The 16,302-nt window shown below is 40.7% G+C and overlaps 1 protein-coding gene across 3 annotated transcripts in view; it reads left to right on the top strand.

The window, feature by feature from the left end:
• NEGR1 (neuronal growth regulator 1) overlaps nucleotides 1-16,302 on the top strand; it is a 297,771-nt gene that overhangs the window by 241,280 nt on the left and 40,189 nt on the right. The window lies entirely within an intron of this gene.

Here is a 16,302-nt window from a genome sequence, read left to right as displayed (position 1 = left end):
AAATAGAGAGAAGCAGTGGTTCCAATAAATTAATAATGAATGGCAATTTACTAATTATTCATGGCTAAGTCCTCTGTATCATCCAAATGCGTTGTGTTTTGTGGGTAAGCATATGAAGTATGTGATCCTCCCAGAGCACCCGCATGAGGAGTGCTTGTTGGACAGTCCCATCCTGCCATCTACGGGCCTAATTGATCAGATGTTTAGCACTGCCTACGCTGGCTTTTCCCAGAATTTCTGGTACTTAACAAGAAGAAGAATGTAGTCCTTCCCTGTAAATAAAGCATGGATTTGCTGATTCATTAAACCCAGGAGATGAGGTGTTACGGTGTGTACCCAGGGTAAGAGGTTCCATCTTCAGGGGCGAGGAGCTAACAGGGAATGGAATTGCCCTTTTTTAATTAAGCAGATTTTGCTCTTAAATTAGCACGATCTTAATTCAAGACAAAAGGCATTTTCCTACAAACAAATTTGCAAGGCCATTGCGAGGGGAGGGAGTTATCATTAACCATTAGCACCGAGGTAGGTTTATTCAACCGTTTTTCTCAAGCAGCCAAAACTGAGATGGTCTCTATTGCTGCTAAAGCAGCAACGTCCTTACCGAGATGTCTCCTGTCCTTGTGCTTTCCCGGCCAGAAGCCACGGTTGGTAGTGGATTTCTTACTTCCTCTTACCAAAGCTGAGTCATGGCAGAAGGTTCTTCCTACCTTTCTTGTGTGAGGATAAAGGAGGAGCCGTTGGTCAGCCCCTGCTCCCTGCAGCGGGACGTGGGGTGAGATGGTCCCACCACAAACCCTTGATGAGCTGCTGCAGATCTTGGGCCGGGCACTGGGCTCTTAGCTCTGCTCCGTGGCACCGAAGGTCCAGGCTGTGTAAGTCGGGTTGTAGGGTGCATCATTTTAGCATTCTGGCTCGGTCAGGGGTGCAACGCCAACCCCACACCTCTGCAAGCCCGGCAGGCACAACTCTCCTCATCTCCTCTGCCTGAGCGCTCGTTGAATTAGGGCAGGAAACTGAGCAGCAGTTGAAATCCTGCGTTTTTAATCTGCATGTAGATTTAATCTATACATCTATAGAAACAATAAATCTAGTTAAGAGACTGTTCATAAAGGCATTAAATTCACCACTACGTGTGTGATCTCTGTGTGTCCCCTGAAGATAGGTCATCCACAAAAGTCTGGATTCATGTCAGCCATCACCTCGCAGAAGATGGAAATAATCATTACTTCTCTAGTAGGTATGTGTGTGTTTATTCTTAAGTAAAGGTATTGTTTTTATTTTCTAAAGAGCACGTCCTATACATTCCCTAGTATTTTTAGGAATGCTATAACTAACTTGTCTGGCAAGTGGTACCTTTCTTAAGAAAACTTGCAATGTAGAGGAAACATCCATGTCCATTACTAACAGCTGCCAAAGAAATTACTTCCTTTAAATGGCTGGTTATATGATCCACAGGTGTTACTGAAGTTCAGGTTTATACAGAAATCTTAGATATATTGTCAGTAATTATTCAAAAACACAAACAATTGTGAAGAGCTGCAGAAAAGGTCAGTAGTGACATTTGGAAGGAGAAGGAACATAGCAAGGTGTGTGAGAGATGTGGTAGTATTTTCTGTGCTAATTTAATTGCTGCAGCTAAACAGAACTACTTTATTGCATAAGCATCCAACTGTGAACTTATGGTTAGTGCAACATGCTTATAATCTTGTCTCAAACATTTCTACGTTCCAGGAAGTGCCAGACCATGCCCTCAATTTATATGTGTTGATTGCATTGTGTCCTGGTTCCTACATAGAGATTCCTAATTAAACTGCTGTATTAATATTTTTAATACATTGGGTTTCACATCTGAAATGCAAAAAAAATCAATATTCTTCAAAAAATTTAAATTAACTTATTGTAAATTGCACATAACATGTAATAATATGCATGTTCCTCAGGGGCACTGTGTATAGTTAGCGTAGCATTGGCTACATCTACTGGAACGTCAAAGACACAGAGGTATTGAGGGTATCTGCGGAGTGGTATAATGGCCTTGCCATAACACATCTTCGAAATAAGGGGACAGGCAACCACTTCCCATGGTCATTTCCTAGCAGTGCCAAGTCATGAAAATCAAAGAAAAACTAGGCTTAAGGGGACTTCGGAGATCACCTCAGTTATCTGACCGAGGGCACGCTCATGATGCTGGTCATCATTCCTGGTGGTTGTTGGACTGGCTTCCCTTGATCCGTAGTGACCCTCCACCATTGCTGTCATTTTATAGACATGCAACTTTCCTACATTAGTAGCTTTTCCTTCGTATTTAAACCAAGCATTTTCTTACTGCAGCTGAAGCCTGTTTCACCCCCGTCATAGTCACCAGGGGAAGAAGAGAGAGCAGGGTTTCTCAGGAGTAAGAAGAAATGCGATCTGGGCAGAGGGAGGGGAGAGCAGTGCCATGGCACAATAACTGGTTCCAAGTCCATAAAAGCTGCTCCTGAAACGAGCAAGGGAATGACCCAAAATTAGTAACTTCATGTACCAATGCACACACGTGTTTGCACTACCGTCGTCAGTAATAGTGGGGACAGGGTGGCCAAGCAGGCTTGCTGCTGGGACAGGTACCCTTCCCTTGCCATTTTGCAACAGTGATTTAATGTTGTCTGATGCCGAGGCTGCAGTCATGTTCCTGAAGTGACTCTTCTTAAACCTTAAAGGTTTCTGCACGCACTTATGCCTGCTTTAGCAAGCTTGCTTCCTTTCCTCTCCCCTTTCCTCTCCCCTTTCCTCTCCCCTTTCCTCTCCCCTTTCCTCTCCCCTTTCCTCTCCCCTTTCCTCTCCCCTTTCCTCTCCCCTTTCCTCTCCCCTTTCCTCTCCCCTTTCATGTCTGGGAGCTGGGATGTGAGTTGTCAAACTCAGCCTCTCTGGAGCGGTGTTTCAAGCAAGGCGCTGTGCAGCGCGTGTGCTGCAGGGACTCGGTGGCAGCGGCCGCGCTGCTTGTGTTATCGGTGCCGCGGGTCCGGTCCGTCTGTCAGGCGCTTGGTGTGCCGTGCTCCCCTCATGTGCGGTGCGTGGCCCCGGCTGCAGCCCAGGACCCCCTTCAGGATGAGCATTTGTTATTCTGCCTGGAATAAAGTTCTGATGCGCACAAGGTCTGGGCTGCATCGCTGGCCGTGCTCCCCTCTCCCTGGGACTGACCTCCAGCCCTCCTGTGGGAGTTCTCCCACGTTACCCAGGTGCGAGGCTGGTGCTGCCGAAGGCGGTCCTTATTATCAGTAATTTACAGAGCTTTTAATTATCCTGCAAGGACTGCTTGGATCATCTTCTGTTCAGATAGTTTGGTGTCATCGTTAAACTCAGCAGTTTTGTTTTATTGACTGAGAAATCGTATTTTAGTGTATTTGCCTATGTGACAGGTTTCTGCTAAGTTTTAGCTCGATAGCTTTGCCTGGCCTACCGAATTTGACATTTCTAGAAAGCAATACACTCTCCAGGGAAATTCCCTTTGTGTCCACAGTTTCAGCTGTTGTCCAATTACCTAAGAAAGATTTTACTGTTTTGTCTCTCAAATACCAGCCTGCAAAGCAAATCAAACTTAAATTTGCATAGTCTCAGCCAGGCGGGCTGGTCTGCACCAAAAAAAAAGAAGTATATAGATATATCTATAGGCATAAAAAATTTTAAATGAAAATTCCTGTACACATTAGGAGCCTATTCAAAGACTGCTGCAGTCAGTCAAAAGACATTTATTAATTTAATAAGATTTGGATCAAGCCCAAAGTCTCCTGTAGACATTAGTGTGCAGAGAACTGGTGCCATGAACCTAATTTTTCACGGGGGCCATCCCTTCCAGTCCTGCCCCCGGGGGTGCAGTCATTGCCCTGACCTGCTCCTGCTGAGCATGCAGGGAAGGTCTCTCTCCCTCCGTGTCTCAGAAGGGGTTGATGGACAGGGAGCAGATTTAAAATCCATTCTGGGAACTTCCAAATCATTTGTAAAGCAGTTGTCACACGTCTGAGCCATCATGCTTTCTTACGGTTTCTGACCAGCTGCGAGGGACCCAGGTCTGCACCTGTAGGGTTTCACAGTATACCCTTTATAAAGGCAAAGACAATCTTTGCTTGATGCATTGTCCCATCTGGAAGCTCAGAAGGTCTGTGGTATACCTCTTCTGTTACGGGCTGAAGGTGATTTTGCTTCTCCCCCCCCCCCCCCCCCCCCCCCCCCCGAGCCACGTGTGTGCTCTGTTTTCACTGATGGGGTTTCTGGTCTAAGTCCTTGGTTTTGCTTACCACGTCCAAGTTGGCCTAATAGGACCGGCTGCTACGGGAGTGGTGATCCATCATGGAAAGGACCTGTCCTGGAGATGGAGACTGGGACAGACACCCAGCTCCTGATCGGTGTGCTGAAATTCAGGGAATTAGAGAAGCAGGATTATAAATCTGGGAGTCGGTTCCTCAGGGACCTTTCTTAAAGATCAAGGTGTATTCATCCAGGGCATTTTAATTGAGTGATCATGTTCCCAAGGGAAAACAACTCTGAAAACTTTAAACCATCCCCAATGGCATTCATAGGCAAGGTAAAAACCTTTCTTCTCTCCCTGTTCTCACACAGGGTGAAATGCAGATGTACAATGAGGCTGAACAGCACACAACACGGCTGAACAGCACACAACTAAAACAGAGAGTTTTCTTTGCATCACAAGTGCACCTGGGGGACTAATTTCATGAGATATTGCTGAGACAAGGAGCCCGGCAGAGTTAAAAACTCAGCACCTTAAAGTCATACATTCATACAGAGTGAGATAAATGGCCAAATCCTCCATTTATGTAAGTCGTAATAATTCTGTTAGATGCTGGGTTTGAGATCCTTCCATATGGATGCCAAGCGCTGCTCCAGGTAGCAATTACTGAGTGTTAAGGAGAAATTTTCTCTAAATCCATTTTCCAGCTTGAGCTTTATTATGAATTATATGACAATAAGTGACTGAGATGGGATGAGGTAGAAATAACCTGTCTGAGCAAGGCCAGTAACATGTGTTTCTCCTTGACATTTAGAAGAAACTTTAAAGGCCTGAGAGCATATCTGTGTTTGAGGGCAAAAAAAAAAAACCCAAACAAAAACCCCAGTGATCTTTGCTATGGATCCTTATTGAAGTTGCCTTTACGTTCTGTTTCGTTACGTGTTTATATTCTCAAATTGTGCAATTATAACCATAGCTAACAATGTTTAGACACATATTCTTACTGAACTGGATAAGTCAGAGAGGTTGAAGCATGTCTAGAAGCATGTCTAAATGTTCATCTTAATCATCATAATTAACCGATACCTAAAACATTCAAGGTCATCTGTGGAACTTATTTATAGTGTGCTGCTGAAGGCAGCGGCTGCCCCTGCCCTGACCAGCGTGAGGAACACCGGTGGTCAGAGCTTTTCTTGAAATTGTGTTTCTTTTCAAGGGGTAGAATACCTTGAAGTAAATTTAACTTTTTAGAAAAACTGAAAATCCAAAAATACCATGCATAACAAATGGGATGAAAACTAGAAGTGCTATAATGTGATGATATAAATATATTTTACAACTCCATCTGGAACGCAGACTTCAGCCTTGGCCTCAAAAATTTTGCAGAATGAAGGGGGAGGTTTGTAAGGGGGTGATGGGAAACAAAAAATGGAAAAATTCCCATGTCAAGAGATTAAAGATGATTACTGTCTCTCTTCTAAAGGAAAAGGGGCTTATTGAAATATTGGCTAGTCTAGAGAAGGTGTATTAGGAAGTTTTCTCATAAAACAAGCCCAAGAGAGCTTTCACTTACACTAATCAGTGGCAAATTTTAAACTTAATGCAAAGCACTTCTTCATTAAAATATTATTAAGTGTAGAACTTATTTTCATAACAAGTTGTTGAGACCAAAGCTCATGGAGCTTTAAAAAGGAATTAGCTATTGATCAAGCATATCAAGAATTTTCATGAAGATCATAGAATAGATTATACACCCAAGGCTTCAGTATTTAAGCGAATAGTCCAACAGGTTGGAAGATGCCATAACTACATAATTTACCAAATAAATTCTAGGTTATTTAACAAAAGCAGTTGCTTGAAACCAAACAATGTTTATCTGAAAAGCGTGTGTGCTTCTATCGTGTCAAGTGTCCTCTAATTTAGAGATTATGTAAAAAAATAGAGATAGAGATGGTCTCCACAGCTTCTATTTACATTTTCCTGAGAGCTGCTACATGTTCTTAAGGATCTGAACAGTTTGTGAACTGAAGAAAATTGGAAAGAAAAAAATATTTCTTTTTTTGGCTGCAAGAAAGCTAAAAATAGATTCGGAGATTTAAAAATGAGAGCTTTTTCAGCGAGCCCACACTATAAACACTAATTAACCTCTGTACTGAATCACATAATTAACAAAATGCTGAGGCATTTCAATAAGCATCTAAAATCGAGAACTCAATGTTATCTTTAATTCCACCTACAGGTTTATATGTTGAGATTTTGACTGGATTTTAAATAATAAATTGAGTATAAAAGTTTACTCTTCCCAGGGCTTTTCCAAACCTCAGGTGAAAACCATTAGCATCGGATGCTTAGATATTGCTTGCAGTATTAGAAATACTTAGTGAAAAAGACCTATGATTAATTTTTCAGAAATGTACTTTTTTTCCAAACATATTATCACAAGTAACAAAGCTGGTATCTTGACTTTAAAATGTTCTGCTATGAAGCATCTCTAACCGTAATCTAAGTTTTACTGTGCGGTGAGGTGCTATTGCTGTTATAGACCTTTTCTTATAAATTGGTCTGTAAAAAGATACTCAGTTTTTTAAACTAGGCAATATTTAGTTTTACTAACTTTATTCAAAGATAAAACACAAACCTGAGAACTTGGTAATTTCAGTTCTGTTAATTTACTCAGTTAAAATGCTATTCTGAGAAAAAGAATACAATGTTTAAATTACTGGGGATGTTAGGAAGAAAGCAACAAATCTCATGAAGTAACCACAAAGTAAACTAAGGCCCATCACAATATAGCAGTCACATACAGCTGTTTTTATTTAGCCAATAAAATGTACATCAGGTACCGGTCCCTTTTCTTTGCTGATGCTATTGCTGAGCTTTCCAGAGTGCTGCAAGTATATGAGAAGATGTCTGACAGACTGGAGAAACTAACTTTGGAGTCAGGATGTTTTATCTAAATAGAGACGTTAATGTTTTTCAAACTATGATTTTACAGCTAAAGGTAGTTCTGTGCATTTCTTCTTCTTCAACGAGGTAATTCACCATTCTTCTTAATCTAGAGCTGAGTTTAAAAAATAGATTCCTGCTAATATCAGAGCAGTATATTGTATAAAGTATGGCTGGTTTAAAAAAGTACTTTTAAATTAATGACTAAGTGGTTGATATTTTGAAGCAAAATAGCACTTTTTGCAAGATAACACAATGCTTTCCCTGAACGCAGATTTCTAAATTAGGATGCAATGTGAAAAAAGGATTAAAGTTTCCCTGCACTGCTTGTCATCGTCCTGTCTGAATTTCAGTATGTCACCCATCAGACACATGGTTTCCTACTACAGAATTTTGCAGCCAGTCCATTTTTGTTTGCAGACGAAAGGCTTACTCTTGACCTTTCAGCATTTACTCTCAACCAGCAGCTGCTGAAACTGCTCCTGGGCTCTGTAAATATTGTTCCACAGTTTACTGTGCAACCTGAGCAGATAGATCATCATGTCCAGGACATGCAAGTGTCAATGCAAGTGAGAAAGGTAGTTCAGCTCTTTACGGTCGTTGTTAATAGTTGTTATATAAAATACCCTGCAAAATTTGCGTTACTTTAAATGAAATTCCTAGTCCAGGGACTGGAACCATCATTCCTCCATTTATAAAAAGTTTTTCCCAGAGTGCCTGGGACTTTTCTTGAACATAAAAATACTTTCCCATGTTTTCTCCTAGCATGTCCGTAGTTACTGACACTGTCATTTCAGAAGGAGGGGAGCGAGGAGGAGCGTGGTGTGTCTGACCCCGTCTCCTCGGTCTGACGCCAGCCGGAGCTGCGGCTGCCCCGGCACAGCGGAACGGGAAGGAGCTCTGGTTGGAGCTCATTACAGAGCTCTTAACGACTCCTAATTCTTTCTGGGTTTGCCCAGGGTTTTTTGGAACTGGTGCCTGGCTGTGGGAGGACAGAGTGAAAGGAAATTGCGCTTGAATAAACAGTTGCGCAGTACCAGTCGAGCAAAGCAAAGGCTGGGAGAGAGTTGTTTCTACACATAAATCAACGCAATAAAGCGCTGCTTGGGAGAATAACGACTTAGGCTAAGGGATGAAGCTGGTCCAAAAATGAATGGGTGTGAATTCATCATGCATAAATCCAGGCTGAGAGGAGGATTTCTAACCCTTAGAACAGGTGGGTTCTGCAGCAGTCTTCAATAGAGAGCGGTGGGGCAAGCAACCGAAATTATTTCTGCAATGAATCTCAGTGAGTTTATCAAAGGGATTTGTCCTCAGCATTAAAGATATGAACTGAAAGCCTCAGATCGCCATACAAAAAAAGTCAAAAAAGATGTGGCTCTTCGCGTAAAATTCCCTTTCCGCTGTTCCAATAAACTCTGTACTGCAAAGCTAAACAAAACCCAATTTCACCCAGGGATTTAGTGCTGGTTTGAGTTTATTATCCTGTTTAACAAGTGGGGTATGTGGTTGGCATTAATGAAAACAATTGTCCTGGGTCTAACCCTACCTAATGTCCCCTTTCTAGCTACTCATGCTTCTAGATTTCTACAAGGTGATTTTTATTGTTTTGCATTCAAGAAAAGAAGTCCTGTTTGTCTTTTTTTGCATGTGAAGATTTATTTCATTCTCAACACATTAGAAGTAGCCAGTTTGTTGTGCATGTTGTTAAAGCAGTGAAAGGATGATGTCAAGAGGGTCAGGGCAGGCATCCTCGGTGCTGAGGCGGGACTGCGGAGGAGCTGGGGCCAGTCCAGGGTTATCTCTGCCAGGTTTAGGTGAATTTGGTATCCAGAAGGATGGAGAAGATATTTCTATTTCCAGAAATAATATGTTCAGTTCTTGTATGCTAATAGTACGTTTATAATATGCTAATAGTAGTTCATCTGTGCAATGAGATTCTAAGCTGTAGCATAACACTTACCTTAATGAGTTGTGCTGATTCTGCATTGGAAGCAGCAGCAGAAAAGCCAGTCTGCCTCTGACCTTGGCAGGGAGTCATCCTTGGTTTGGGTGTAATCTCCTGAGGCAGGATCCCAATACGTAAATAATAGGTAATCTAATATTTTAAATTTCACTACCTTGACCGGGAAAAAGTTACCGGGTCTGACAACAGCTATCACAGCCTGATATATCTAAATCCCTTGCAGGAGATAAGTGAATCCTTTGAGAAGCACATTTGTTGTTTATTTTAACCCACTGATGGTGTGCTTGGAGCCTCTGTTTTCTTGTAGGCTATTTGCAGCAGATTTCTGTTCCTTGATCTTAGCTTTTAATAGCTCCCCAGGCAATAAATGCATTTCCTTCCTCTGAGTGTTTGCACAATGACTTGTTCTATAGATTAGCCAGGCACTGTTCGTCTCCTGTTCTACCTATTTTCCAACACACATCTGTACCGAATGAAAAACAGTTGTACTTCTCTATGACTCATTTGTAACTGGAATAATCTACATTAAGGTTCACTGTTGTGTTGTTCCTCTTTTTTTCTCTGACTTGTAGCATTATGTGGCACTCTATTTCTCTCAGAAAGTTCAAAGTCAAATCTTATAATGTGCTCCTTCTTTAACTCTGGATAGAGATGAGCAGCCATAACTCCAGCTTAATTAAGTCTCCTTTTACAGAAATTGTAGACTTTTTATGAATTTCATCATGACATTGGCACATTTCACCATGTAATTTATAAAGATTTGTAATGATTCATTTGATAGGCATTGTCTGTGGATTTCAGTTCATCAGGGATCAGCAGAACTATAATTACACAGTAATTATTAAATAACTTATTCACAAATTGCTGTGCCAGTGAAAGCAAATATCAGAGCAGTTGAACAGCATCTAGTTCTTCTAGGCATGTGTTATATACGTACGAGGATTGCAGAGGTGGGGATGCTTACTCTAAACACAGCAGTAATGCATAGATCGGGCAAGAATGGCTATAAATGAGAACGAGACTGCTATTCTGGGAAGAGTTGGCTATGCCCATATTCCCAGAGCCGCAAGCAGCAGGAGAAGACTTTCACCCGGGAAACCCTGCAGGAGGTGGACCTGGAGGTGGTTGGGTCAGGAGCCCAGGTTCCCCCCGCTCAGGGGGAGCATCTCTACGGGCTGACCCAGGGCGTGATGGACCCTGATGGCGCAGGTACTGTCTGTTGGCCCAGATACCGACTACAAACTTTAGCATTTTGGTTAGGTACCTGAAGTCGGTACGAACTCTTCCCAGTTGGCTCCCTGCATCCAAGCTGCCGCTCCATTGTAACTCAGCCAGATTCCCCTGTTTTCTGATAAACGGGGCGATGAGTTGCCCGGCTGCCCGCTGCTGTTGGGACGTTTTCTTTGCCCAGGGCAGCCCTGTGGGACGCGGGGGTCCCAGCCCCAAGTCACTGCTCTGAGTCGGTGAAAGGAGAACGGGCAGAAACATGGCTCCTGTGTACTGGGACTTGCATCCTTACAGGTGGACTCCCTGTCTGACCCCACGTTAATAATATTTATTCAGAAATTGTGTTCTGCTGCAATGAAATGAACTATTCGTGTTAGCCAAAGCATAAATGCATGATGCAATTTTAGTACGTGTGTGGCTGAGGGGTACCTCTGACTGCACCAGAATAGTGGAATTGGCATTTCTGCATGTGCAGAGCTTTATAGAAAAAACCAGCTTTATCATATAAGTATAATATGGTGTGGCAAGATATCCCATGGAAAAAACTGGAAAAAAATAGAATTACTCTTGCTGGTTACAGAGCACAACATTTTATAGTGTTTCTAGCCCACAGATCTTTAATGCAGCCCAGATCAAATGTGCATGTGTCAGAGCAAATGCTGCTGGGCATATTGATCAAAGGTCTTAAATATTGAGGTCAGCTCTCTCTCCTACAGACTGCATATAGCTTCCACTGCGTGCCAGAAAGAAAACAAGTCTGCCTCTTTTCGACCTCCAGGTAAAGTGCAGTCAGCCAGCAAGCAGGAGCATTTTTATATGTCACTTGGCCTTTCCAAGAGAAGCCAAAGCATGGCTTAACGATATACTCCAGCCTTGCGCGGGATGAATGAAAACATGCTGGTGCTGGCAGAGGGTTTAACTGGGCTGCAGGGCTGTGTGGGAGAGGAAGGTGTCTCCTGGAAGATTGCCCTGCACCCAGGCTATGTTTCTTGGAGTTGTGCATGTTCAGCAGAGGGAGAAAATTAACAAACCTGCCTATTATCATGAACCTGGCAAAAACGTTTGTTTAACAATATTAGCAGTCACAAGCATACCACTGTACACCCAGGAAGGAGGTACTGACGTGGCATGCGTCGTATTGCATCTCTAATGTATATTTTGCCTTATTTACTTCCAGAAATATAGCGACAGTTGTGCAGATGTAAAGAATGACCTCTGAGAACAAGAATATAATTATTGGGAGTCAGAGCAATGCTAATCATATGTTTCTGAACAGCAAAAATGCTAACAGATTTCTAGATCTACATTATTCATGAGCTTCCTATTTATACATATGAATGAAAGACCAAGCTAAAAGGATGCAGACTATTTTGTCACTTTTTCTTCATTTTGTTATGGTCTCAACAGCTGTAAAAATCATTAAAGCAGCAGTTTTTTCTGGAAAATCTGAAATAGGAAGTGAGGAGTAATGAGCAAATATTGTTTATACTTTATAATACTAACTTGAACAACTAAATAAAAACATTGTATTTCATGTAACTTTTGTGATGTAGACAAAAATGTTGATAGGAAATAGAAATTCAATAGTTTTTTCTATTTGCTTCACGCTGGTTTTGTTGCCTAAGGCACAGACAGCACACAGGTGACACGGCACCAGGAAAGGGACAGACTCATTAGCAGCCTCATTAGACCTTTGACAGCAACAGAAGGTCATATTCAGTGTAGCACCCCTGACAATTGGGTTGTCTGTCCATTTTGCAATTCAGTTATGCAGCTCTGTTCTATAAACTTGGTGTAGAAGAGCAACAGGCTGGGAAGGGTTGAGTAAGCATTTAGAGATCACTTTCAGAAAACTCCTAAAATGTTGTTTTTCTCTTCTATGAAAAAAGGCATTCTTCTTCCTCCATTCATTTTAATTAAAAGCATGCAATTTATTTTTAAGGCTTTTTCTTTTACAAGAATCTCCGTGACGAGTTACTATGTGCTGATTGATGATCCCTCGACATTCAGGTGTGCTCTCTGCTTTGCAGGGAGCCTGTGTGTCGCATAGAGGGGACCAGGGCAGATGCTTACATTTATGGATTGACGGGCAAACCACAACATTCCAGTTGAAATGGATGGTCAGGCAACTCAGGGACAGGTTAGATTACAACAGGACACTTTAAAAAAATTTCCCTTAACTGATCGTGGTTAAAACAATGGCTGCTTCTTTTCCTTTTTGGCAGACAGTCTGCTGTGGGTCTGGCTGCAGCCGCTTATTGAGAAATTGAGATGCTTCAAGTGTGCAGGGGAAGGGAATTTCATAAATCGTATCCTCAATAGTGCTTTTCTGATAAAAGTTACAGGAAAACAAATTGTAAACCATGTGGAAGACTTCATAAATGCAGGTCCTCAACAGAGATTGCAAACTGGTTGTGCCTTTTATTATGTTTTATTTTTGATAATACTCAACAGTGTCTTGTAACTGGATACACAGTGCTGAGAGAAACGCTTTTCGATTTGACATCAAATGAGCCCTATTGATGCATCTTCTTAGAATGCAGAAGTGCTGTCTGAGGTGTTCTTCGTTTGCAAAAGTTATTGTTATATTTCATAAACTGCCATGGGTGTCCCTAGGCTTCTCTCTGCATCTGAAGGGGCCTCAGTTTCTTTGGAAAAAAAGCATCCTTATGTGGCTTTAGATAGAGTAAGTATCATGTCCCTAATATGGGGGTGGCTGGACCGTTTTGATCTCCGTGGCATTTTGGCAGGAAAGCAGAGCCCCCCACTGATCAGCAGCTGCTGGTTCCTTTCCCTCTCTTTAAATCCAGAGCATCACTTCTCTCTCGGGGGACGTATTTGCTGAGTTGCGCGCCTGGGGCGTGCATGGGACTCACCATAGAACAAAATATTTCTACTGGTTTGGGAGTTCTTTGCCTTTTCTTGGCTTCTCTCTACACGTAACCTTCGCCACCTCCAAACTACCCGTAACCGTATTTTCTTTGCAATTAATGAATGAATACTTTTTCCTGTCCTGATGTAAGTGACCCTTTGCGCCGTTTGTTTTACGTTTTTCTCTTAGACCCGCTTTGCAGGAGTTTCTTCAGCCACACATTGCGTGGGGCTGCTGAAGGCAGCAAGTGTTGAGGTCCATTCTGACATCTGTACAGATTTCATTGTTCAAATTTATTTAAAATTTTAATTATTCATTTATTTGAATTTATTTTTGTTCCTTGAAATTTGTTGCACTTTTTCATTTTTTAATAGTTTAGTGCTTGCAAATACTAGTGCAAAGATGTACTAGTGATGGGACTGTAGACTAGTGGGTTTATTTTTGCGATACTCAAAAAGTAGATTGCAATATGGATGGGTGCTTTGGCCAAAATCCCATTGCTCAGGATAAGTTTCCCTGATTTATTAAATTCCTCAAAGCACAGGTAAAGCCTTGAGCATATACCGACGTGTCATAGATGCAAAATCGTTGTGGTAGTTGGGGATGGAAACTGCATGCTCTTTGTGGCAAGGATATCAAATGAATGATCTTTATTTCAAATATTATTTTGAATGTTCTTAATGGAAATAGGAGTTTTGCTTGTTAGTGGTTCACAACCCCACCAGTCAAATTAAATTTAAAACAATTTTTTTCACACTATAAAATAGTTCATCTGACATAAAGTATGATGATTCATTCTGGAACTTATTAAAAAATAAATAAATTTAAAAAAAAAAACTTTAGTGGACTCCAGAACTAAAACAATGTGTTACTTTATTATCTTTCTTTGATTTTTCATAAGAAAATCAAATTCCATTAGAATTTTAGGTAAAACTTTAAATTCATCCAATTACTTTTTGTCTGCCAGCTAAGAACACGTGGTGCTCAGGCCTGGTACTCCACAGAAACAGATTTACAAGAATACACTAAAAGGTGTTATTAACGTGGTTTTTTACAGGCCTCAAAATATTTGAATACTTATTGAAAAACTCCTGCTATGAGGCAAACGAAACTACTGTAGGTGTAGGGCAGTGAGGATTGCTGAAGGATGGAGTGAATAAACTACCTGGCAATTTCAGGTCTCAAACTCAAGGTTAATAATTATTTTTTTTATTGCCTCATAGACATTGAACTATTAAATACTTATCATCCTGTAATAAAAGAACAAACCATTTAAATAAAATAAACCATTACTAGGCAATTAAGGTGTAATAACTCAAACCTGTAAAAGACCTCAAATTGCAATTGCAAAATATTAATGGTGAGTAAAAGACACAAAATAAATTAAGGTCATGTCTCCACCCAATCCACTTACACTTTTCATCCAAAAGATTTATTACTAAATATGTTTTTCTATTTACCCTTGTACTCAGACAGTCTCTGGCTTACCGAGGCTTAAGGACCTTTATTTCAAAATAAATCATTAATCTTCAACATAGCTGATAAAGCCCAGGGGAGATTAGATTAAATAAGCCTGGTTAATTATCAAAGGTCATAAATAAAAGTAGTTATGAGGGAGGGGTTTTTTTTAAATTAATTAATGTGTTTGTATTTAATTGTCAGTTGTATTTTGTACCAGTTATTGATTCCTCCAATACATATGAAGTCTAAATATTATTACAGCAAAATCCAACAATTTTACTGATGCAGACTGAAATGAAACAAGATTTTTTGTATTCTCTTGTTAGAAAATATTCCCCTTATGATCTGTAAGTGTGCTAGTCTAGTAGCATCATGTTTTGACACTTTCTCAGATCTAGAATTTGAACTCTCATTAGATAGGCTGTTACTGATATTGAGTAAGCACCTACCCCCATCCTATAATAAATATTGTGTTTTCTCTTACACAGTGTATGTAAATGCCATTCTATAGTAAATACGAATATTTAGTCATACCTTTTCAAATAATTTGTATTTATCTTAAGAAAACTCATGGGATTTTAAACCAAATACATTGAAACTGTTTAGAGTGTTGATGATTAATATCTAGACTGCAAAATACTAGAAAAAACTAGAATAATGTTAGAAAGAAAAAACGAGAATATCTGCCAATGCTATGGTTTTGTCAAATTAAGTATGTATCTTCTCTTGATTGTGTATCTGAATTCTCAGTCTTCCTAAGAAAATATTATTGAGCAGAATGGATTTCTATGCTCTTGTGTGTGTCATATCCTGAAACGAGATTTCAAGAAACATAAGTTCTTAGCTCAAGGCAACCTGAGTTTGTTCCAGTAATTATTTCACACTTGGGATCAAAATACCTGAAGAATGGCAGAAACCAATGTTACAATGTTGAGGGCTACAGAAATCAATTAAAATATTTCATAGTTTCTGTTCATCATAGTTATTGTAAAATAAGGTAGACTTTCTTTCACTGTAACAGTGAAGAATACAGAGAATTAAATTATATCTCAGACTTGTATAGCATTGCTTTTTATTCTGAAAAATAGAATTTGAGTGTGGCATATGGCTTTACTCATAATAAAAAACATTTTTCATTTTTAAAAAATGGTGTCCTCCTAACATTATCAATTGCGCAGCCAAAACAATTTCATTTTGGACCAGCTGCAGAGTGATAAAATACGCTATCTTTGTAATAGAAAATTGGATCTATAGCTGTAACTCAAGACTTCTTCTGTAATGGTCCCAGTGACCGGTGCTGAGCTCCGGCTGGGAGGGTGCTCCAGAGAACTGCAAAAGAGCATCGTCATTTTTATATTGCTGAAGAATTCTCTTTCCCTAATGGATCGAAATGGCCTTTATGGTGGCATTAACACCCACTGCGAGCTACAGACAAACGTTGTGCGCTGGCTCCAGCATCAGCAGGAACGTGCTCCCACCTCTGCAGCTGAGGAGCGCGGGGAGAAGGCGGCTGGGCAGGGTGGCTGGTAAGTGGGAATGGAACGGTGAAGGCTGTTCCTGTCTTAATATGGAGCAGTATTGGATTGGTTCCGTGTCGATGAAAGT

This window comes from Aquila chrysaetos, chromosome 12, assembly GCF_900496995.4.
Source record: "Aquila chrysaetos chrysaetos chromosome 12, bAquChr1.4, whole genome shotgun sequence".
NCBI lineage: Eukaryota > Metazoa > Chordata > Aves > Accipitriformes > Accipitridae > Aquila > Aquila chrysaetos.
Note: the sequence above shows the minus strand (reverse complement) of the source record. Positions and strands in the feature narration are given on the sequence as shown.